This window comes from Agelaius tricolor, unplaced genomic scaffold (assembly GCF_023055355.1).
Source record: "Agelaius tricolor isolate 1412-34295 unplaced genomic scaffold, bAgeTri1.0.p SCAF_55, whole genome shotgun sequence".
NCBI lineage: Eukaryota > Metazoa > Chordata > Aves > Passeriformes > Icteridae > Agelaius > Agelaius tricolor.
The window spans coordinates 468,892-491,369 of record NW_027269315.1 but is presented as its reverse complement, the minus strand read 5'-3'; the positions used below and the strand labels follow the sequence as shown (position 1 = coordinate 491,369).

Sequence of the window (22,478 nt, the reverse complement as noted above, 5' to 3'; positions counted from 1 at the left end):
CCTGGGCTGGAGGGAGCTCATATTTGCACAAGGCTGCTCTGAGTGCCAGGGCTTGGATGGGGAAAATGGTGGGCTGGGGGTAGGGACAGAGTCTGATTGATTGTCAGCCAGGAAGGGTCTTGATTTTCATATCTATTCAAACTGCATGAGGAGGTACTTGGATTCAGTGTCAATTGGAGATTGCACATATCAATTAATTAACAGGAAAACAAAACTAAACAGGACCTAAAAATTCTTTTCTCACTGTCTTTTTAAATATCATGTATTCACTTTGAATACACTACTGAGATCGATGTAACCACAAATGATTTGAAAATTAAAATCAAATGATTCCCAGAGGCTTGGCTTGTTCAGGTGTTCTCAATGTTAATGAGCCCTGGGACACTGAATTGCTGCACTGAAGAGCTGAAGGCTGAACAAGCCTCTGGAGCAGTGAAATTCAGCAGCAGCCTCCAAGTTGTGAGGATGTCAGCAGCCCCCACTGAGGCCATCCCTGCCCAGAGACCGTGGGGACAGGACAGACAAGCCCTGACTCCCACCCCCCAAACAACTCCCTCAGTGAGACATTTAAAAGGAATTACAGCTGTTTGTGTACTCTGAGTTGGATGTACTGGAGTAATACCAACAAGAGATTCTCATGAGGTCAAAACAACAAACCAGCCTTTACTGGTAACTTTAGAAAATCAGAAAAACTTTAGCAAAAGGTTTAATAGGACATTCAATCAACAAAAAAACACTTCTCAAAGCATTAACTTGGCCCATTCAACTTCACAAACTCTAAGCCTGTTCAATTTCAAGTTACTCAAAATTTGCAAGAGGACAAAAATAGAAGAAGTAGACACACAGAGAGAGGAAGACAAATAAGATTTAGAGAAGCACACACACAGCTACCAACTCCTGGATTCCAGCACTGTTCAGATGGAAATTCCAAGAGGATCCAGGGTCAAGATGTGTGCTTGCCTTGTGGTCAGCCTTCAATACCCCTTTGTCTCCCTGGGCCCTTCCCCCAGGTGGGACTTGGGCTCATTTGGTCCCTCAGGAGCTGGGCTGGGGGCTGCAGAGGTGGCTGTGGAGCATTGCCTGTGCTGTGCCAGGGACTGGCAGCCACTGCTGGGCTGGGATAGAGGCTCTGGGGGGATTGGGGTTCCAGGGCAGGGCAGGGCTTATAGGGCAGGGCAAGGCTTGACCTGCCCCTTCATCCTCCCCCATATGAAAAGTTTTGAGCCAACAATCTCCTCCAGTCTGTCACAACAGGCAATGTTGGAGGTCGAACACAAATTTGGCCATGGGCACCTGGACAAGAAGGACAGTTCTTTTCCATAGGAATGAAAGCACAGAGCCCCAGTGTTTGGGAGGCAGGTGAGAGCCTCACCAGGCCAAGGCCAGCCAGACTTGTCAGGAATGGCAGATTTTGTTTTGGAGCAGTCTTTGGATACGGGGAATTTTGGAGGTGGAACCCAATCTCAGCCATGGGCGCCTGGAGGAACTTGCAGTGACTGAGTCTACACTGGGGGCATCTGGGATTGACTGGGACCATACTGGGGGAGACTGGGATCAGAGTGGACTCATACTGGGATCATTCTTGGGTCAATGGATCTATGCTAGGGGCCACTGAGAGCAACTGGGATCAGACTGGGAGCAACTGTAACCATGCTGGGAGCAACTGGGATCATCATGGCATCAGAGTAGGATCATACTGGGAGGGATTGGGTCTGTGCTAGAGGAAACTGGGATCACACTGGGAGGAAATGGGACCATGCTGGGACAAATGGGAACACACTGGGAGCAACTGGAACCACACTGAGTGAGTGTGACTGGGGTCATTCTGGGATCACACTGGAAGTGACTGGGAGCAGACTGAGGGCAACTGAGACCATGCTGGGGCAACTGGAATATACAGGAAGTGACTGGAATTGTGCTGGAGGTGACTGGGAGTGGCTATGAGCAACTGGAATCATGCTGGAAGCTACTGGGAGCAATTGGGATATACTGGGAGAGACTGGGAGTGACTGGGATCACAGAGGAACCATAAAAGAAGTTACTGGAATAATACTGGGGGGATCTGGGAGTGACTGGAATCATACTGGGTGACTTGGAGTGACTGGGACCATACTGGGGGCAAATGACACCATACTGAGAGTGACTGGGTTCATACTGGAATCCTACTGGGAAGGACTGGAACCATACTGGCAGTGCCTGGAACTATAGTAGGGGTGAATGGGAACACCTGGGACTGTGCTGGGATCATACTGGGATCATACTGGGAGTGACCAGGATGATACTGGGAACATACTGAGTATAACTGGAAGTGACTGGGACCATCCTGAGGGTGACTGGGAGCCACAGGGCCCATGCTGGGAGTGACCTGGGGGGAACTGGGGGAACTGGCTCAGCTGGGGCTCAGGGTTGTTCTCCCCAAGGGCTGCCCTGGGTCCTGCTGCCACCCCTGGCCCCACAGAGCTGAGGGACGGGGGACAGCCGAGGGACAGGGGACAGGGACAGGGCACAGCTGAGGGACAGGGCACAGCCAGGGAACACGGCCTGGCCAAGGGACACTGAGCTCCAGCACTTTGGGCTGTTGCCCTTGGGGTCCCAGCACAGGCCCAGGGACAGAATCCCCTCCAGGAACTGTTGTTTGCTTTAAGCTTTGCTCTGGAACATTCCCCAGGAGCCCCTGCAGTGGCTGCAGCCCAGCCGGGTGCCTGGGGCCACCAAAGCCACTCCGGCCATGCCCTCCTGCCCCAGGCAGGGCACAGAACAGCCAAGGAAAGGCTCGTGCTGGGCTCAAGGCAGGGACAGGGCACTCCCCTGGTGCTCCCACGGGCACAGCAGAGCCGGCTTGGGCAAAAGATTGGGATTGATATCCCATGGAACCCCAGCAGGGATTACTTCTCATTGCACTGCTGGCATTGGATTGGTCATAAATTCAAATCATTTCCCCATGGAATTCCCATGGCTGTGGGTTAGGGGGGAGATCCATCCATGGAATTCTCACCTGACTGGGATGAGAGTGAGATCTGGCCATGGAAATTCCATGGCAATTCCTGCATTCCCAAGTCCCCCATTCCTGAATACCCCATTCCCATAAGAATTGCCCTTCCCCTCCCATGCCCATCTTTGTTCTCCAGAGCCTCTCGACCATATCTGATGTATTTTAGGAGCCCTTCCACACAAGTGTGTCCCAGGAAATGCTTGATCTCCTCCACCATGATCCCTTTGGATTCCCAGCACCTCTGGGTGATCCAGGTGGCACTGTACGACCCTGCAAAGCTCCTGGATCCCAGCTGGAAGGAGATGAAATCCCAGCCCTCATAGCCGTACCCATGGGATCCCATGGACACTCTGTTGGCAGGAGGTCACAGCTGGAAACCACCTGCAGCGTGTGGAGACCTGGGAACGAGGAGAGAACGGACCCATGGAGTCGTGTCCCAGCCCCAGGGAGCTCTATGGAGCTCCCTGGATTCCCATCCCAGCCCCTCAGAGTCCTCCATTCCCACAGATCCAAGCCCAGCCCCCAGCTCCCCCCACTCCCCCGCTCTGTTTGTACCGGCCCCGTCTCCAGGGCACTGTTGGCCACGGGCCGGGTCCTGTCCTTGAGCCGGGGCTGGATATCCCAATATTCCAGATCTGGCTATCCCAATATCCCAGCTCTGGCTATCCCAGTGTCCCAGCTCTGGCTATCCCAATATCCCAGCTCTGGCTATCCCAATATCCCAGCCCCGGCTATCCCAATATCCCAGTTCTGGCTACCCCAATATCCCAGCTCAGCTCTTTCCCCCATCCCCGCTCTCTGCGGCTCCATCCAGCCCCACTCGCTGCCCCAGTGCTCCCAGGGGGTCCCGTCCATGTCCCCCACAATCAAGGACTGGGGGATCCCCGGGCCAGGCTCTGACAGTGCCACTTCCAGGCACTGCAGGGAGTGCAGAACTGGGGGGACATGGAGATTTGTGGGAGCTGGGGCGCTGGAAGTGAGAGTTTGGGGATCCAGGAGTGTCAACAGGCCAGGGAAAGGGGGAACATTGTTATAAAATTGACTCAAAACGAGCAATTTCCAATCAAAGAATTTATTAATTATTGAAGCTGTTATACTACGTAAGCAAAGGCTCAGCGCTGGGCGACAGGGGAGTCTCCGCTCCACCTACTGCCGCACCAACTAGTTTCTGATTCAGTCCTTTTATCCTCTCCATCCTTCAGGAGTCCATGGTATCTCGGAGTACTCTGCGCCTGCGCTGGTTGTTGCTAGAGGGTCATCCTTCTGTCTCCTGGTGGTCGGTGATAAAAGGCTGCGGAGTCTTCCTCAGCTGTGTCTTCTTCACCCTATGTCTTTATTTGGTGACTTCTCCGTGGAAAATTACCAAAATCTTATGATTAACGCAATATGTGCCCTATCAAGTTTCAGCAAGCAAATATCCTGCCTTGCAGACTGTTTATCTGCCCCTGCCCCTTCCCCAGCTTTTCCCTGGTCGTTATCTCTGTGAGTTATCTGCTTGTTCCATTTGTCAGCGGGAAAGGTTTCCCTGCTGGGTGTTAATCTGCCCCTTGCCCTTTCCCCAGCCTTTCCCTGGTCGTTATTTCTGTGAGTTATCTGTTTGTACCATTTGCTGGGTGGGACTATGTGTGGGCTCCTGCAACCCCTTCCCTGGTATCCTTGTAGCTCATATCTCATGAAGTAGTACAGAAATAGTCAGCAGACAACTCTTGTAACACACTGGTCTCTTTTTCGTGACGAACAAAATGTAGTCCTTCATCTCAATCCCCCCTTTGTTTTGATACTCAATTTTGTTCGTCAAAACTCTCTAATTCCCTTTTGCTGAGCTCCAGAGATTCTTCTGGATCATCCATCTTCAAGGTTTCGTATTTTGCTCGTATGAGCATTAGGTGAGCAGCTTCTAATCTGCCTTTTACAATGCTAATCAATTTATTAAAAATACAAGGGCCAAACGTGAGTCCCAATAGTAAGAGAAGTAGTGGACCCGCTATCGTTGATAATAAAGTTGTAAGCCAAGGAGAATAGTTAAACCAAGATTCATACCAGCTTTGGTGTTTTTCCCTTTCTCTTTGTCTTCTTTCTAGCCCCTCCCTTAGTTTTGCCATTGAGTCCCGTATAATTCCGCTCTTGTTTACATATGTGCAGCATTCTTCTCTTAAAGCAGCACATAGTCCTCCTTGTTGCAGGAATAATAGATTTAACCCCCTTCGATTTTGTAAGGCTACCTCTGCTAGGGAATCTAATGATTCTGTGAGGTCTTTGATGGAGGTTTCGATCCTCCTGAGGTCTTCATCTACAGAGGCTCTTAGTTCTTGGAATCCTCGGTGTTGCTGTATTAGTGAGGCTATTCCTGTTCCTGTCCCGGCTGCACCTATTCCTAGTAACATTGCTACAGTGAAGGTTGTGAATATTTCCCATTTCACTATGTGGGGTCCTATATTTTGATATTGTTCATAAACGTACTCTACGGGGCGGTAAAGGACTCTGGGTACTATCAATACTTGAATACAAAAGTCACTGGATTCATTAAATCGGTCTATATTTATACATGGGGTGACTCCGAGAGTGTTACAGACCCATTTAGTATTTGCTGCTGGCAGTATCCAGCTGGCAGGTTTCTTAGGGCCACTCAAATTCCCCATAACCTGACATAGATGTCGTTTTTCCACTGGTACTCGTCCTATACATCTTCCTCTCCCCGTTACCCGTGCCAAGGTTATCCCTCTCGATTCTTCTCCTTCTTTTTTCCATAGGCACCTAGCTGGGTTGGTCCCATTTACTCGTCTGCTTTTTGCTGTTACCCCTATGGCTTCATAGAACGGGGGGTTTACGGTGTAACACAGCCAACATTCCTCAGTTAGATTTGGATGGGTCTCATTCAGGACTAGGAAAGTGGCCTGTAATATTTTCCACAAGTCCCCTTCTCCCGGGTTTTCAGGTCCTCGGGTCGAATTAGTAAAGTTTTGCTTATACATTTCTGGAAGACTAGTGGTTGGGGCTGTTTCTGATTCATTTCCATTATTTTCTCCTAGCGTTAGTTCTCCAGCTATCGCCTGGTTTGGTCCAATTGGTTCGGGGTCGTGTGGCACGGTTGTCTTTTGGATTATAAAGTGCCCCCCTCTGTCTGTCCCTGGTTCCCATAATCGGGCTCCCCACATTTTCCCTAATAACCAGACTTGGTCATGTGGTTTTGTCACATTAATGTAAATCATATTGCATGTTCCATCTAACCCTCCTTCTTTCTGGGTATATGTGGAAGTGGGCTGTGTACACCCGTATGGACCCCATCCAGTTCTGATAAACCCGTCCTCGTTCCCCCCAAAGGAGCTTACTGATACACAGTCCCAATAAGCACAGTAAACGTGTCCTGGATAGTTACAATACCCTTTTCCCGGGTTTGAGCTTGGACAAAAATAATATCCAAACTGATTTAAACATGGATTTACAGGTATTAAATCACACAAAGTACATAAAAAGCTGGGTGCGCCAGACGTGATTTTGGTCTGGATAACATACTGGTCTTCCCATCTAATCAGTGACCATTTGAAGGGTTGATGTGAATACCCTTCTGCCCCTGAACTTGTTACAATGCACCAGAAAAGAATTAAGGCTTGTAATTTGGGGCTGTCATTGTCGGAGCTCAGGTTAAATTTTACCTTTGGTTTCCCCAGTGGTGGGTTACCAATCCTGGGGCAGGACGGCCAACATTTCCTGGACATCCCATATGGGGGGTCAAGGCTTCCGACGGACTCCACTGGTTATTACCTCTCTGCCTCGCCCGACGACTCGGTTGCTGCGAGCCTCGGGGTTTACCATCTTCTCGGCAGCAGAGGTATTCTTCAGGAGCCGGATAAACCTCCCGTTTCCACTTTTCAGCACTGGCGGCCCAGTTATTAGCTTTTATTAATGAGAGGTCACGCCGCAAATTGGGGGCTTTCTTCTGACACACCACTTCCAGGATGTCCAGGAGAAAGGGGATCGGTTCGTTAGGGTGGTAGCAGAACCGATCAGGATTTACCCCTTTGGAAAAGGTTTCCCACCACTCGTCAGATCCAAGCTTTACCTCCCCCGTAGCAACTCTGCTACTAAGAATGATAGACGTTAGTCTCCTCTCTTTCTCATAGCACGGCGTACAAATTCCCCTAGGTGTTCTACCACTCCGACAATGAGACCACCAAGGTTCGTGACACAATTTACAGGAAAAGCATACAAGGGGGTGACAGTCACAATCTAACCAGTTACACTTTAACCTTATATCTTTGTTTTGTGCTTTTTCCCCCTTCCATGGGTGCCCTTTATGTTCTAATCTCGGGGACTTAAAGTAGGGCTTTCTTAACTCGTCCTCTAAGAGTTTGCAATATCCAAGAGCCTCCCGATTCCCTATTAGCTGGGTTTGGAGATAATGGTTATCTCCAACCCAGATTACTATCCAAATCATTTATCAGTTTGTTTCAGCTTTAATTTGGTTTCTCCCGGGAGACTGCAAACCTCCCAGCTGTGAGGGGGTTTTACCGGTCCTTTTATGCCACTAGCATGAGTCCATCCTTTTTCAGCGGTTCGTATGGCTGCTTCTGTGGTGAGGAGTACTTGGAACGGTCCTTCCCACCTTGGAGTCAAGGGGTTTTCTTTCCAGCTTTTCACGAGCACCCAATCTCCTGGCTGTACCTGGTGTAAGATAAAATCTAAAGGAGGCCGTTGTGCTAACATACCTTTTTCCCATAATGCCTTTCTGTACTTTGTCAATTCCACCAAATATTTTTGTGTACATGTGTCATTAATGACAGGATGTTCGTTAGGATTTTCTAGGTTATACGGCATCCCATACATCATTTCAAAGGGTGATACCCCTAAATCAGCTCTAGGTCTTGTTCTTATATTTAGCAACGCTAGAGGAATACATTTAACCCAGGTCAAATTGGTTTCTGCTACCAGTTTGGTCAATTGCTTTTTGATTTCCCCATTCATTCGTTCAACTTGTCCAGAGCTCTGGGGATGCCAGGGGGCATGTTGTTCCCACCGTATGCCCAGAGCTGTTGCTAAGTTTTGGGTAACTTGGGAAATAAAATGCGGCCCTCTATCTGAGTCAATGACTTCTGGGACCCCATATCTCGGGATTATCTCTTCCATCAATATTTTCGTAACTACTTTGGCTGTTTCTCTTACGGTTGGGAAGGCTTCCACAAAATGTGTTAGGTGGTCCACCAAGACCAATAAATATTTGGTTCTCCCTACTTTGGGGAGCTCGGTGAAATCTATCTGAATGTGGGAGAAAGGCCTTTTCGCTAGCGGTCGGCCTCCCTCCGGTAATTTTCTCAAAAAAATTTTTTTTTTTTTTTTTTTCCTATTTACTTGTAAGCAAATTAGGCATCCTCTGGTTACTTGTTTGGCAATGTCCCAGATTCCCACACTCACATACTTTGCAGCAAAATAATCTACCAGTCCCTGTGATCCCCAATGTGGTTTTTTGTTTGTTTTTTTTTTTTTTTTTTTTTTTTTTTTTTTTTTTTGATGTATCTTAGTCAGTAATCTATGTGCCGCATTTTGGTGGTCCCAATGGCGGTTCTGTAGGGGCCATTTAGTGTCCGCAGCCGGGCCTTGGACGTGCTGCGTGTCCCAAATACGCATTCCTTCCCTTCTTATCATATTCCGTTCTTCAGTAGAGAACAGAATGCCCAAAATGGACTGCATTTCTTCCCAGGTATAGATGTTTGGTCCTAAGAACTGGTCGACCCTCTCAGCTACCCCAAAAGGGTCCTCTAATAAATGTCCCATGTCCTTCTTAAAGTCTCGTACATCTGCCGAACTCAAGGGGACAGTAATAAATCCTATACCCGCCTGTGGTCCACCCATAGGCATCTCCCGTAGAGGGAATAGCCCCGTCTCCATCCTACTGTGGCTCCTTGTAATCGGGCCTTGGTAACCGGTTTGGTTAACCTCCCCTTGGTTACCCTCTTCATCATTGTTTGGTGCAGGTGGTTGTGGAGGTGGTGGGGCATTGGGTGCTAGCGGTGGGACATATGGGGGCGGTGCTATAATTAAGTAGCCCAAATGATTGTCCCTCTTCCCCTTTTTGTCCGGATCCCCTTTCCCTTCTCTTAATTGGAAAACATACACTTCGGGTCTTGCTACCCATATTTTGGCATAATCACTCTCCTCTTGCGAGAAGGGCTCTTTAGAATTTACCCATAGGTTCAAGTCCTGTCGAACCCAGTCTTCAGATGATCCAAACACGGGCCAAAAAACGTTTTTTGTTTTTTTTTTTTTTTGGAAATCTCTTTCCCACCCCATACTTCCATACAATAATGTATCATTCTGGCCCTATCCTTAGTCTCGGTCCCCGGGTAATGCTTCCAATTACTAAGCATAAATCCTAGGGGACTGTCCCTTGGAATGGGGGGGAGTTTGACTTGGGTTGGGGTCTTGCTTTTCCCCTGCCCCATTCATCCAGAGTGCCTTCTTTCACTCTCAAATTCCTTTCACTTCCCCTTTTTCGTGGCCCGAGCCCTCGCGGGTCTGCGGGAACCGCACTACTCAAGGGTCCACACTCACTTGGAGAGTCCGGCTGCCGGCCCTCCTCTCATTCACACTTGTCCACCGCCACACTCCGGGATCCCAACCCCGCCCGAACAGATTCCCTTTTATACTTACGCGTCCTGCGTCTTCGTCCGGACTCCGTGCACAGATTATTAAGGGGTTCACCGGTATAATTTGTCCCGTTTGCTTACTAGTATATATTTTAGGGTCGTCGGTGAGAGTGGCGGAGGTTCTCCCAGAGGGGCCACCCAGAAAGCACTGGATGAGGCGCCCCCCACTCTGGGTAGATCCTACCCGATCCAAACTCTCATCCGAGTCACGGCACCAAATTGTTATAAAATTGACTCAAAATGAGCAATTTCCAATCAAAGAATTTATTAATTATTGAAGCTGTTATACTACGTAAGCAAAGGCTCAGCGCTGGGCGACAGGGGAGTCTCCGCTCCACCTACTGCCGCACCAACTAGTTTCTGATTCAGTCCTTTTATCCTCTCCATCCTTCAGGAGTCCATGTCATCTCGGAGTACTCTGCGCCTGCGCTGGTTGTTGCTAGAGGGTCATCCTTCTGTCTCCTGGTGGTCAGTGATAAAAGGCTGCGGAGTCTTCCTCAGCTGTGTCTTCTTCACCCTATGTCTTTATTTGGTGACTTCTCCGTGGAAAATTACCAAAATCTTATGATTAACGCAATATGTGCCCTATCAAGTTTCAGCAAGCAAATATCCTGCCTTGCAGACTGTTTATCTGCCCCTGCCCCTTCCCCAGCTTTTCCCTGGTCGTTATCTCTGTGAGTTATCTGCTTGTTCCATTTGTCAGCGGGAAAGGTTTCCCTGCTGGGTGTTAATCTGCCCCTGCCCTTTCCCCAGCCTTTCCCTGGTCGTTATTTCTGTGAGTTATCTGTTTGTACCATTTGCTGGGTGGGACTATGTGTGGGCTCCTGCAACCCCTTCCCTGGTATCCTTGTAGCTCATATCTCATGAAGTAGTACAGAAATAGTCAGCAGACAACTCTTGTAACACACTGGTCTCTTTTTCATGATGAACAAAATGTAGTCCTTCATCTCAAACATGAAGAGCTGGCAGAGCTGGGAAGGATGTTCAGGGGCTCAGAGTCAAGGAAAGGGGGTGCAGGGACTGGGAGAGCTGGGATGGGGTGTCCAGGGAATCCTGTGCCCAGGAAAGAGGATGCCAGGGCTCCTCAGTGTGAGGAATGGAGGGGCTGGAGGCTGGGAAAGGCAGGAATGGGGGCCCAGGGGTCCCAGGTCAGGGAAAACGGTGGGGCTGGGGGCTGGGAGAGGTGGAGGGCTGGGAAAAGGTTGAGTTGGTGCCAGATAAGGGGGTGCAGGGGAGGTCTCAGTGCCAAGCAAAGGGGTAAAAGGGCATCTGGGTTCTCAGGAATGGGGGTGCAAGGGGGGTCTCAGGTTCGCAGAAATGGGGAGGGCAGGGATATGGAGAAGTAAAAGGGAGTTCTAGGGGGTCCTTGAGCCCAGGAAAGGGGAGTCCAGGATTTCCCAAAAAAGGAGGGTACCAGGGTGGGGACACCCGGGATGTTCGGGAAGGGGGAGTTCAAGTAGTCTCTGGTTTTGCACAAAGGTGGGGCTGGGGGCTGGGAAAGGCAGGAATGGGGGACCAAGGCGTTCCAGGGTGTCCCGGAGTCAAGCCTACGCCATGTCTGGAGCCTGGGAGTCATGGGATGGCCAGGAAAAGGGGAGCAGGGGCTCCTGATGTCCGGAATGGGGGATCCAGGGGGGGGTCCCCGAGCAGGATAAGGGGAGCAGGGGGGTCCCGGTGCCGGCAGTGGCGGTTTCAGGGTCCCGGTGCCGGGGGTCCCACTCCCCCCTGGCCCCCAGGAGCGCCCCCAGCCCCAGCGCTGGAGCCATCGCGCTGCTCCTCCTCACTCCCAGTGTGATCCCAGGATGATTCCAGGAGAACTCGGTCACCCAGGAGCTGCTCCCAGGACGATCCCAGTACAGCCCAGTCACTCCCACTCCTGACATCCCCCCACCCAGCCCTCTCTGCGTTCCGACCTGTCCCGGCTCCATCCCCGCCCCTCCCGCGGGCTGCGAGGGCTCCGGGAGCGGGGGAGGAGGAGGAGGGAGGGAGGAAGAGGCGGAGCGGAGGAGGAGAGGGGGAAGCACGCGGCTCCGGCGGGGCCTGAACTTGAAGCAGCCTCTTGTCCCCTCCTGTCAGGGAGTTGTGCAGAGCCAGAAGGTCCCCCCTGAGGCTCCTTTTCTCCAGGCTGAGCCCCCTTCCCAGCTCCCTCAGCCCCTCCTGCTGTTCCAGCCAGGGTAGAATAGTAGTGCTACAAAGAGCAATGAATAGACCTGACATAGGTGCCTTTATCACCACATTTTAACCTTTCCTTACTTACAGAAAGGCTCTTGGGAAGCACCAAACTGAAGTCAGTCGCTCGAGTGACAATCTCCTTTGGAAATCCCCTCGGCCCGGCCCGGCCCGGCCCGGCCCGGCCCCGCACTCGGTGCCGCGGTTGCCCGGTAACCGCGCCCGGGCCCTCAGCGTCTGTGACAGCGGCGCGGCCTCAGCCGCCTGAGAGCGCGGCCCTGGCTGGGTGTGCGCAGCCTGGGCTCCTGCAGGCGGCTGCAGCGGGCGATTTGCCAAGGGAATTGTTGGCGGAGCATTGGTCTGCGCAGAGAATTCCTAAAGGTGCAGAGCATTGGCCTCTGCGAAAAGTTTCTCAGCGTGCAGAGCATCGGTCTCTGCTAGGGAGTCCTGAATTTCATTTGAAGGTAAAGACCAACTAAAGTTGAACTTTTTGGTTTTGTTTCATCTGTGCTCTGAAAGAGAATGCCAAAGGGCAATAGAGGATGTGATCATGCCAGTCTTCTGGCACAGTAGTTCAGTACACCTGAGAGGATGAACAATAAATGGTCTACTGATTGTGCTTTTTTTTCACTGAAGAAATGCAACATTTTCTAAATATACTAGTCTATACATTTTTCCCTATAGTAATTGCTTAAACTGCTTAAAGGTGAATGAGTTCTGTTCAAGTTTCAGTGGGTTTTTATCACTTGGTTATCAAAATTATTAGGGAGATGCCTCTGTATTGAGGTGCAAGTGAGACCACATGCCAAAGTCAATGGTCTGGATTTTATGTAACAGTAAATGTGAGGAAGAAAGAGAGAGAAAGAAAAGAAAAAGCGGGAGGGTGATGGGGGTTGGGAAGGGGAGGGGGGAGAAAGAGAGTGACAGAGACAGATTTAGTAGAAAATATCACCATTCCATGAATCCCATCAGCATACCATTAAATCCTCTTGTGGTCTTCTCTGTGGTGAGGTCTCCCAAAACGTAAGACTCCAATGGAGTCATGCAGATTTGGGCAAGGTGGGACTGCCCAGGTACCTCCCTGGGGTGGGGCAAGTTTGACTCTGTCTCTTGCTACTTTCAAATAATATAAAATCTTTAGCACCCGTATATCCTTCGAGTCTGCCATGAGTTGGGTTCTGGATTTTCAGGTTTGTTGAGTTACTTTGCATGCCCTGCAGTTGTCTGGTGCAAGCCCTCAGGAATGGGTCTGGAGGCACTGTGGAGGTCTTTGATGGGAGGTTTGTGTGCAAACCTGGCCTCAGCAGAAGAGTCTGTGGCTGTGACTTCCCCAGCCTGAACCCAGACTGGGCTGATTTTCAGGACAGCTGCTGGGTTTGGCTTTGTTGTGGATAGGTTTTTCTCCTCAGCCTTGTTTACTTCTCCCCAGCCCTGAGCTAATGGGACAATAGTGTCACCTTGATCTTGTCTCAAGTTCCCTTAGGCAGCTTAACTCACAGTGCCAAGTTCCAGTCAGGAGGCATTTTCAGGGAAGGCTGGGCTTTGGTGGTTGCAGCTTCTTTATACAGTTTTGTCCCAATGGGCAGAAAGTCCTTTATAATGATATTTAAGCCATTAGCCATAACATTCCAGTCTCTCACGAGTCTCTCAGCTGTGAGGAACAGCTGAGAGAGCAGGGGTGCTTTAGCCTAAAGAAGAGGAGGCCCACTCTAGCTATTTTTAAGTAATATTTAAACTACAGCTTTGTCTGTTCCAGCTCTTATTAATGTTCAGCTTTTGAGCTCCAGGTTTCAGTATATCCATCTTTGAATTGCACAAGGTAGCCATTGAGTTCAAATAAAGTCCAACTAGAGGCCTAACTATACTAGCTACTTACACCAAACAAGCACTTAGCTACTTTCAAATAATATAACATTTTTAGCACCAGTATACCCCTAGAATCTGCCATGAATTGGGTGCTGGATTTTCAGAGTTCCATTGTTGCTCCTTCCAGTTTTGTTGAGGCATTGTCGCTCATCTGCGACATCCTCCCTTGGAAATGGCGTCAGGATTGCCAAAGAAGACACCAACACCTCGTCTTTTGTCCAGGGAAGGACTGAAGTCTTTTACTGTAAGTACCCACTGGGGCTGTGTTCAGGCTGGCACTGCCCTGGTGTCCCTGCTCTCCCTGGCCCTGTTGTCCAGCAGTGCTGTGAAGCTGCAGAGCCCCTCCCCAGCCCTTTGTGCCGTGCTCCTGTTGCTGGGGCTGTCCTGGTGCAGTAGGGAACACTGTGGGATGCTTCAGTTGTGCCTTGCCTGGCTGTGCCAGCGGAGCCAAGTGAAACCAATGTACAGCTGAAGCCCTGAGCATGTGTTCTGTCCCTTTCCCTTTGCCACAGGAATTCCTTCTGTCAGGCTGGGCACTCACCTGTGCTGCTCTGACCATCCTGCCCTTGGGCACCTGGGCATGTGGGGGGGAGGCTCAAACTCTGCCCAAAGCCTTGAGAGTCACGGCTGGTCCCAGCTGGAAGAGCTTCCAAAGCAGCTGTTCTCTCCCAGCTCCTGTGTGGGCACAGGTCCAGCCCTGCAGGCAGCACTGGGGCCAGGGCCACAAAGGTCCCTTGCTGTCTGCAGCTCACTTGACTGAAGATGCCCCACTGCTGAGGCTCTGTCAAGGAGATCCCTCTGTTTTCTTCTGTGGAGGGCTCTGTCAGCCCAGACAGAGAAAACAATTAACAGGGAGAACTAAAACCTGGACACATTCCTGTGCACCTCACTCTAGGTACAACTTTGTTTTCTTGCATCTCTTGGACTCAGCCAGCAGCGATATCTCCTTGCTGTGAGTTCTGAGTGTTGTGCAGGGATGGAGTTCAGGCAGCTCTGAGAGCTCCTCCCCATTCTCTGGAAAGGTCACTGCCTCAATCCAATGAGACATAAGAGGAAACAAATGCCCAAAGAGCAGAAATCCCCAACCATGTCCCATCCAGTCACGGAGAAGCTCATGGGACAGAGCCTTGTGGCTGGAGTATGTGTATTGCACTCTGTATTATTAATTGACTGATGCTAAGTATTTCAGCAGGAAACTTCCAGGGCTTCCAGGGCTGTCCTAGTGGATGTGATCACAAGTTATTCACCAGTGCCACTTGTTCAAGAAAAGCCTTTCTGAACAAGCGCATCTCTGAGGCTCTAGCTGGTGTATTTTTGCCTTTCAGCTGCTTCCCTCTAAGTTCTTGAGGGAGAAGTTTCTCAGCAGGAAGAAGGAGGCTGGCACTGGAGGGAGTATTCTGCCCAGAATTGGCCCATTTCTAGACAGGAGTGAGACTGGTCCAAAGGTAGCCTTTTCCTACTCTTTTCCTTTCTGTTTAAGAGGAAGTTTGAAGAGGGTGTGTGCTTGTGACAGGCTTGCCTCCAGCAAAAGACCTCAGTGTCCAGGTCCTGCTGTCATTGCAAACTGCTGGGAGTGGTGGACTGGGAGTCCTGATCTGCACTAAGCAACACAAATAACCTCTGCTGAAGCTGCTGGGGTGTGCTGGAGTGTAGCTGCCATTGCTAGCAGGGGGAAGGCTGGGGACACAAAGGCACAGACTGCCATTTGCCATTCTCCTGCTGAAGGAGGCACCTCTTGCTTTGGTGTGGTCACCATCAAATGCTTGGGGTCACAGGATTCCTTCCAGAGTGGCAACGTTGGCCTTTGAAGGCCAAGGATCTGCAGGAATTACTTCAGATTTAACAAAACAAATTGCATTACTGCTGATGGGGTGTTAGATTTTGCAGGCTGCCAGATGTACAGGGGACTGGCCCTGGGCAGAGGGGAATGGATGTTCTTTATCTGGATCAATGCCTACTTAGAGGTGTGTTTAAAGCTGCTTTTCTGGCAGGACTGGCTCAGTAGAAAGCACAGTCCAAAGGGGTAGGTGATTGAAGTGGGCTGTTGAGCAGGAAATTGGCCCCAAGAGACATGGAACACAATCCAGGTTAAGGATTGTCCTGGACAGGGGCCTTGGGAACACCTCAGGGAAGGGCACACCTAAGGGACAGTGTGCTGCAGCCACTCCCTTCAGCAGAATGTGTCTGCTGTGAAGTCACAGAGGAGACCTGCTTGCATCTCTGCAGTGACAGCAGTGTGGCTGGAGAAGGCAGACAAAGCAGGGCAGAGTTTTCTCCAAGCAATGTCTCTGCTCCAGAAGCATTTGCTGTTGTTGTGTCATTCCAGACGTGCCTCTACAATGGCATTAAATAAGATAGCAATAATGACAAGAAAGCACCCATTTAAAGCTCATGGAAAAAGGAGATAGCAACTCTACTTTTACCCAAGTTGATGAGAAAATAACTGAACCTTATCCTCATTCAGCATTCACTTCACTTGTCTTTTTCTTTGCAGCTCATTTGTCTTTTTATTTTTGCCTTTCCCTCTGTTTGAAACACACGAACTTTTGAGCAAAAGAAAAGTGTTTCTTAGTAAGGATTCAGCTGAGCTGGGCATGTCTCCCTCCCCGAGAGCCAAGCACACACACACACCCTCCGAGAAAATGGCAATCTTTGTATCCCCTTTGTACCCGGCTGGGGTGGCCCCTGTGCCCTTTGCCATTGGATGGGTACTCAGGAGCTTCCATTCTCTACTGACCACCAACTTTTCTGTCCCCTCCCCTCTCGTCCTCCTTCCTTTTGGTCAGGTCTTCAACCCCGTCCCTCTCATTGTGACACTCAACATGAACAAATCCAAACCACAAGCGACACACAGAACCACCAAATTCCATTCTTTTGCTTCATAACCTTTTGGCTTCAGCCAAATGTCAGCTCATCTCTCACACCTCCTCTGGTCCTGTGCTCTTCTTACTGATGTCTAAGTTCTAGAGCAAAAAATATATTTGCAGTTGTGTGGGCCTTGGTTTCCTTGTCTCAGAGTAAAGGACATCCCAAAATTGTTTCCCATGGAGTCTCCTGTAAATTCATGGGTTTTACTTACTCCAGGAGTGCTCAGTCAGTGCCCCAGAGCTCTGTGACCACATGGGCACAGGGCTGTGTTTTAGGAAAGTGCTGCCTGGCATTGTGGAGAAGGAAACCTGGAGAAATCCATGCCAAAAGAGCAGCTTGGCTTGAGCCAGCTCTGTGTGGCCCAGCAGCTCTGGATCAGCTCAGAGCAGAGGTGGGTGAGCCACTGTTTGCCCAGTGTGGGCTGGGCAGACATGCTCCCCCAGAGTCTGTACTTCACTGGGGATCAGTGGAAGATTCTCCTGCATGAACCTTCCTCCGAGCAGCTGAAGCTCTCCCTGTTCTCTGTCCTCTCCAGCTGCTGTCAGCTGCCCCGAAACAGAGCTGGTTTGGGGTTTCCCCACCAGAGCTGGTATTTCAGAACTTCGTCGCTGGGGAGGTCTCTGAAATGGTGCTGTCTCTCATGAATAAGGACAAGGTAAGTGCTGGCACCCAGAGCTTTAACACTGTGCTGGAAGAGGAGAGTGCTGTCATTCCCCCAGTGTACAGCAAAGCAAGTTATCTGCTGCAGCACATGCAGAGGAAAATGTCTCAGCACCTTGTTCTGCGAGATGGTGGAAATCTTCCTGTGCTGGAAACTGTCCCCTGATTTTGGCCATGCGCTGATGGTGTCTATCCCAAAGGAGTTTCCTTCTCTTGCAAGCTCTGGATTGATAGGAATGTTGAGGGCTGTACAGTTCTTACCTGCTCTCATGCCTTGCCTTGAGTCTGTAGCACATCCTGTGTCTCCTTGGTTAATCTTGGCTCCTGGTAGGAATCTCTGCCTCTCTCAGCCAGTTTGGCTCCCTTTGTGCAGCTCAGAGTCAGAGCTCAGGGGCTGAGCCTTCTGCACTTTATGCTGGAATCACTTCTCATTAATGGCATTGGCACTGCAGGAACCGTGTTCTGAAAGAGCCCTGCAATGAGACTGATGGAGCAGAAGCAGTGAGAGGCCTTTAGGTGCCACTTGAGGCTCCTGCTCAGCTTCATCCAGCTCTGCTCAGCTTTTCCAAAAGCAACACGGTGCTCTGCTTTCCCTTTGGAGAACCACAGCACATCCAAAACCATGTGTTCCTGGAGGTTTCCACCTTCACTTGAAGAAATTGGGATTGTTTTGCAGTTTCCCAAGAGAGCTGAGAGGGAAAAAGTTGAAAAATGTCAGCAGTTGTGTTCCACTGTAAAGAGGAAAACTTGAGACCACTTGAATTTCAGTCAGGGAAACATTTTTTCAAGTGAGGCTTGTGCCAAGAGTGGGCTGGTGGGAGGAGACGGGAGGGAGCCCAAATCATCTGGTTTAGACTTTTGGAGAGCATTTTGGTGCTCAGGGGTTGATGATATCAGTGTGCTAGAAAATGCATGTGTGCTGTGTCTCTGAATCCCAGAGGGCAGCACCTGGCCTGCTGGCTGCAGGCAGGAATGCCCAGCAGCCCAGCTTGCCTGCACAGGCAGCAGGAAGCCCTGGAGAGCCAAGATTGGCTTTAATACTGGAACCACACTGTCACTCAGTGCTGGTCATGTTTCTCCAGGCAGAAAATGCCTTTGAAGCCCAGAGTCCATAGGCACAGCCTGTCAGTGTTTCTGTCACTTTTGGCAAGCTGGTTGCTCTCACGGTTTTATGATTCTTCCTTGCTGCTTTACTGCCCATTTGAATTCTCTTTGCCATCTCTGTGTTTTAGGGATGGTCTTGCTGTGTTCCTTCCTTCCTTTGCTTTTCAGGTTTGCTTTTATTCCTAATAAGGCCACAGTGTTTGGTCTCCTCTCTTGCTGCTCTGCCTGCCTGACTGTATCCCCACAAGGTCCCTACCCAAACCTGATCTGCTAGAAGGGAATTTCTTCCTTCCCCCAGGATAATGTGCTGGTTTGCTTTTAGGTAGCACATTCCCCCTCTGGACCATGACAACTTCATGGCTGTGTGCAGGCAGAAGCCAGCACGTTTTTTGGCCTTGTTGAATATGCAGATGACTTGGTTCAGGTGCTCTGTCTCCATCCTGCTGGTGCTGACCTGCTTGGCCCTTCCTTCCCAGCAGGCACTGCCCTGCTGGCCCTGGCCAAAATGCTGGAGCCAGACAGAAGGGATTCAAGTTCAGCCTTGTGAATGATGTGCCTGTGCCTGCACAGCTGAAAGTGCTTTGGGAAAGGGGCCAGAGAGGGATGTCAGCAGGGCACGGACAGGTCTCCTCTGGTCCCATTTCCACAAGTGGCAAAATCATCGTTTGGTGTCTTTGCTGCAGATGCCTCGGCTGGTGAAGGTGTGCATGGAGAGCTGCCCTTATTTCCAGCTGGCGTGCCCCAGGGATGTGTACCATATGGTGCCAGCAGGCGCCTCTGCCCCTGTGCGCATCTGCTTCAGCCCCGACGAGAACAAGGTGAGGCTGGAGGAGCCAAAGCACACAATGATCTCCACAGCCATTGTTTTCCCTGCACTCTGCTCCAGCCCATTGCATGCTGTGAGCTGGGCTCCAGGCCCTGGGCAGGCAGCCTGCAGCAGCCAGTCACACCTTGGCACTGCTGGCAGGCACTGCAGCCAGGCCTGACAGGCTCTGCTTGCCCTCCCTGCACATCCCTGAGCATTGCCAGGGGAAGATGCACAGGGAACAGGATGAAAATGACAGAGGGCTGTTGATAGATGTTGGGCCATCTCTAGGTCCAGTGGAAGGGGTTTCATTATGATAGAAAACAGTAGAGGAACAAAGAGGTCAGAGAGCTTTCCTCCTTGCTGACTGGCAACAGCTTCCCTGCCTGCCCCTGGGCTGGAGCAAAGACGGTGCTTTTTCACTCCCTCTGTTCTGCAGCCTTGCAGCTGTGCTGTCCCAGAGCACAGGTGACCATGGCACAGCTGCAGGCCCAGGGCAGAGGATGTGCTGTGCCTGTGAGCCCGGCCTGGCACAGGCACACTGGGTTCTGGGTGCCCTTGGTCAGCAGGAGGTTGCTGAGCTGCAGGGGACTTGGACACCTGCCTGCAGGAGCTGCTTCAGGGCAGGTACAAGCTGCAGGCAGAGCTGTGAGCCCAGAGCCCGTGGGAGTGACACTGGTGGGGCTCTGTCTTCATGCCTGTCACTGTGCTTGCTCTGTCAGCTGGCACCCATTCCGTGCCAAAGGTGCTTTTGTGGGCAGGTTTGAACAGCAGTGCTGAGGCCCTGGCAAGTCTGATCTCGGTGCTGGCATCTGGAGGGTTCATGTTCTGATCTGGAGGCTTGTTCATACAGAAAGGTTTAGGACATGGCATGGAATGGAGGAAGCCTTGCAGGGAAACAAAGAGAGGCCCTTTCCAACAGCATCCTGCTGCCTCTTGGCACTGTTCTTCTCCTGACTTGGCTGGACAGGCAAAGTTAGAGGGGAGTTCTGAGCCAACTGATGTTTCTGCACCAGGCCAGAGGTGCAGGACTCTGGGTGCAGCTGTTTTCTCATCTTCTTTTTGCTGCTTAGAGGCAGTTAAACACTTTGTCCTATTCTCAGACAGTGGGAATATAGAAACCTAAAGATAAATGTCCTGATCTCCCTTGCTCCATGCTCCTTAGAAGGCCCTTAGGAATTCTTTAACATCATTAAAGTTTAGAGTAAAAATTATGGTGGCCTAGGGTATGGGTATGACCCAAGTGACACAAGAGCTGAATGCCACAGAGATGGGTTTTGCAAAGTGCTCCGGTGCCTTTAAAATGTGACATATTAGTAGAACTTAGTGTTCATTTTAGGGTGCAGTAGGTAAATTGATGCCCTTGAAGGGTTATAGAAATGGTTTTTCTTCTGCCATGGGGATGGCACTAAATGCCCTGTGCTGAGGCAGTTTCTTTTCCTGCAGGATTATTGCCACGAGCTGGTCTGCATCACTGCCAGGGAAAGGACAGTTGTGCCAATTCGGGCCATCGGTGCCCGAGCTGTGCTGGACTTCCCTGCCCAGCTGGACTTCTCCAAGTGTCCAGTCAAGGTCAGCACCCGGCAGACTCTGCTGGTGCGCAATGTCGGTGCCCGGGCAGCTCGGTACCAGCTGAGCACCCAGAGGTGAGGCAGCTCATCTGTCCCTGTGCAAAACACCTTTGGGAGAGAGCAGGGTTGGGGAAGAGCAGCAAAAGGAACCAAAGCATTGCAGCTGCTGCCCTGCAGCCTGGCTGGAAGTGAGCAGCATGGATGGCATCTGCTCTTGCTTTCAGCGGCCTTGGAGCTTTCTCTGTCCCAGATTTCCTGGAGGCTGCTGGAACATGTTGGTAGCTGGCTTGCACCCTGCTGAGCACCAGCAGCTTCTGAAATGCTTCCTCAGCACTGTCAGCCAAACAGAGCCATTCTCTGGGAGGCACGTGGCTTTGCAGTGGTCCTGGAGGGGACCTCTGGAAATCATCTGAGCACACACACTGCTCAAAGCAAGAGCAGTGTCTGGGGATTGCAAGGTGCCATTGGGAGATCTGGGCCTGTCTTTAGATGCCATACAAGGAAACAAACATGTCAATGGACCTAGTTAAAAAGCAGAAGAAAACAACCTATTAAAACCCCCTTCATCCCTTATCTTTTCTGCCTGTCAGGTGCAGTAGTGATTCATTGAGAGGATGGATCTAACAGGATGAGAAGTGTCTTAAGGAGCAGCTCACAATGAACAGAGAAAAGACCAACATTTAGCTTGCCAGCCCCATCTCTTGGCAGTGGTTTTCATTTGGTTCTTACAGTGTCAGGGATGTGTCCTTCACAGCTCTTCTATCTGTGGGCTGAGGGAACAGCTTAGTGATGTTGGCTGAAATTGAGAGGAGTTAAGTTTAGCTGTAGAGCTTGTGTCCTTGGGTCTTGGGGAGCCAGGTCTGTGTGAGAGATGACTGCTACAGCAGGAACAGAGGAGTCTGATGGGTACAGCCCAGGGATGTAGGAGATGCAGGGGCTGATTTGCATTCAGTTTTTCAGTCCTGACAACTGAGTCCTGAACTTGGCTGGATCCTCTTCTCCTGATAATTTGAAAAGAAGAAGACACCTTCTTTCTCAGGCAAGCCCTGAAGTCACCCCTAGAATGTTATTCCCATCCTGCCAACTGAGGGCAGGAGCATGGGAGCATGTAACATGGGGCTGAAGTGGGAATGGAATGGAATGGAATGGAATGGAATGGAATGGAATGGAATGGAATGGAAGGTAGTGCTGAAGCCTGGCCAGGGATTCCCCTAAGTGGCAGCTTCTCTGTTCTGATTTTGAATTCTGAAATTTCTGGCAAAAGACTAAGAGAAGAATGCTGTGCCTTGCCCCCAGCAGGCCCTGATCCCCCCGAGCCCCAGCAGAGCTGCAGCAGTGCTGGCATCAGCCCCGGGGCAGATGCAGGAGCACGTGCACTGATCTGGCTCTGGGGCTGCTGGGGCCTTGTCTTTCCTCCCCTCCCTCCAAAGTCTCACGTCCAGCACATGAACATTGCTGTCCCAAGGCTTCTCCATCAGCCACCAGTGATGTTCTCACCAGTGGGAATGGGAACAGCTCAGCCCATCACTGCAGCAAGAGGTCCTGAATGAGCAAAACCTGAAGCAATTCATCAGCTGTCACTACTGACATGAGCAAAGTTCAGCTTGCCAGATGTTCTCTTTGTTTTTGTGTGTGATGCATTCATCACCAAATTCCCCAGAAGACACTTTGAAGTGACACATTGACCAGCAGCAAAGCACCAAGGCCAGCAACTTTTGTTTCCTCCCTGGGGCTGTAGAAGAGCACAAAGCCCAGCAGCTGCTGGGCACAAGCACATTTCCCCTGAGCTCTCCCTGAGCATC

The 22,478-nt window shown here is 50.7% G+C and overlaps 2 long non-coding RNA genes across 2 annotated transcripts; one reads left to right on the top strand and one right to left on the bottom strand.

Moving 5' to 3' along the window:
- Window positions 1-5,511: 5,511 nt before the first annotated feature.
- Window positions 5,512-10,564, bottom strand: LOC139604740 (uncharacterized). The gene is made up of 2 exons (XR_011684083.1): window positions 9,638-10,564; window positions 5,512-7,654 (listed from the first exon to the last, which is right to left on the bottom strand). It is a non-coding gene; the product is annotated as an uncharacterized lncRNA (long non-coding RNA).
- Window positions 10,565-17,075: 6,511 nt separating this feature from the next.
- LOC139604708 (uncharacterized) lies at window positions 17,076-20,582 on the top strand. Its single transcript, XR_011684071.1, has 3 exons — window positions 17,076-17,191; window positions 18,984-19,118; window positions 20,552-20,582. It is a non-coding gene; the product is annotated as an uncharacterized lncRNA (long non-coding RNA).
- The last annotated feature ends 1,896 nt before the right edge of the window (window positions 20,583-22,478 follow it).